General features: G+C 35.6%; 1 pseudogene; it reads right to left on the reverse strand.

Annotated features, from left to right (window-relative positions):
* Positions 1-1545: 1545 nt before the first annotated feature.
* On the reverse strand, positions 1546-2123 carry LOC101320031 (splicing factor U2AF 35 kDa subunit-like; annotated as a pseudogene).
* Positions 2124-2352: the final 229 nt, after the last annotated feature.

Raw genomic sequence — 2352 nt, forward strand, 5'->3', positions numbered from 1 at the left:
AGTCATGTGCCTCTCCATCTCCCACAGGAAGAAGAAGCAATCTGCATGGTAACTTCTTTGCTTTCCCTTCTCCCACAAAAAAAAAAAAAAAAAAAAAAAAGATGTCCTGGCCTGAAAATAACCCTTTCTTTTATTTTGTTAATAGTTTCTTACCCCACCCTCCTTCTGTCTATAAAAATTTCCCATTTTGTACTCAGAACTCTCTTCTAGTTGCTAGATGGGATGATGCCCAACCCATGAATCACTGGATAAAGCCAATTAGATCTTCAAATTTACTTAATTTCATTTTTGGGGTTTTTAAAATACTAGTAAATAATAAAATATCAGGAATTGTTCTAAGTGCTTTACATAAAATAAGGCACTAAATTCTGAAGTAGGTACAATTTCTACCATCATTCCCATTTTACAGATAAGGAAACTGAGCCACAGAATGTTTCAGTGACTGCCCACGGTCATACAGCTGGTAAATAATAGAGCCAGGACTTGAGCTTGAAAATCTAGCACTAGGGTCCTTGTTCTTAACTACTTTGCTTTGCTGCATGGTTTCCCTTACTATTTTCTATTGATTTTACCTCTATTCTCCTCACATCAACACTTATAATCATATATTTTTTTTACTTTTTCTTGTTACTCCCCACCCTTCTTCCCACATCAGATCAGTTGCTAAATTAACAAGTCTTGTATTTCTACCACTTCAGGTTTGTTTTTATTTTTTGTGAGAGAGTGGACTCAATTTGTTTTCCTAACTCCAGCCTCTCTCCATTCTAATTCAGCAGTGGGGAGATTAATTTTACTACAGCACAGCTCTAATGGAGCTCCTAACAAATTTCTTTCTACTTACAGAAAAAGAGAAACAAAAACAAAACAGACTCTTCAAACTGAAATTCATGGTTCTCCACAATATATGGCTCCAACCCACTTCTCTAAGCTTATTTATTATGTTTCTAATACATGAGATCCATTGTTTAGCCATGTTGAACTGCTTGTTTCTGTCTTTGGTAACCTCATCTAATTCTATCCCTAATTTCATAGCTATTCATTTTGTAGTCTTTATGCACAACAAATATAACCTGTCTGTTAGTTCCTGCCTTTCCTAATTACAACTCAGCTGCTAGTACTATTGATCTCCAATATATAGGCTCAATCCTGCCCATTTTAGGGGCCAGAACCAAACAATCTTATTGATATATGAAGAATGCTATTTTGTGGTAAAAATATAAAGAGACAATAAAAAACTAGGAAAATAAATATAAATGGCCATTAGCAAACAAAATATTCAATATTGTTTGTAATAAAAAATCAATATTAAAACAATAACCAATGTTTTATGAGATGGTCAGCTTCATAAACTTGTGATGAGTATTATTTATTTTTTTACTATATCATTACTGATTTTATTCAGAAACCCATCCTTGTTGGTTTTGTCGCTGTTGTTTAAAAAAATTCCCATTATGAACTAGTTTGGTCAATCAACTACACTTTCTAGAAGACATAGGGTAAAAATGGCATGGCTTAAAATTGCCCTCATCTTTCATGATCTCTCCACTACCTTCTGTCCACACTCTGGTCCCCAGACCCTGACCTCCATCTATGCTTCTTGCAATGGTGTCCATATAACTCTCACCACAATTCTCTAGAAATGGGCTTCAAACGCATGAAGTTGCAGAAGCCTTCTCCTGCACACACTGCCTTTTCATACTGGTGGCATCAGGCTTCTCTGACATCTGTCCCAGAGGAGAGCCTCAAGTCAATCAAATCCTTTTCTGCATCTTCTTCAGGACGAAACTTGACATACATGTTTACACCTAGGTGATCTCCAAGGTTATCACAGACGTTCTTCTCTTCAACTTAACCCTATTTTTCTATTTCTGTAAAAACCTCCTCAAAAAATTCATCATAATGTACTTGCATTTTGACATCACCCATAGCACAGCACAAACTGTCAGCAGGCAATGAAGAGTTTTGAAGGTTATGGTACATGTTCAAACAGGCAATGGTCTGGTTGGTTTATTGTGCGACTGAGAGGATCTGTCTCCATGAGGACATACTCCAATTGTGAAACAAAATGAATAGTTGACTTTGTCTTTTTTGGTGCCAAAGATGGAGATCAAGTCGTGTGCCATTTCCCACCTGCCGCTGCCAATACTACTGCCTGCAAAGCTGACCTTCTATGAAGGGAATTTAAATAGGCACAACCTTTGGGGAAAGCAATTTAAAAAAACAGCCTATAACAGAAAACAAATAGAAAAAAACTTAAATATTCATGATAATAATAATCACTAAGTTAAATATAGTATATCCACTCTATTGAATTATTCATATTTATATGTACTGAGATAGAAAGTTCTTTAA

The sequence above is a fragment of the Tursiops truncatus genome, chromosome X (genome assembly GCF_011762595.2).
Source record: "Tursiops truncatus isolate mTurTru1 chromosome X, mTurTru1.mat.Y, whole genome shotgun sequence".
In the NCBI taxonomy this organism is placed as follows: domain Eukaryota; kingdom Metazoa; phylum Chordata; class Mammalia; order Artiodactyla; family Delphinidae; genus Tursiops; species Tursiops truncatus.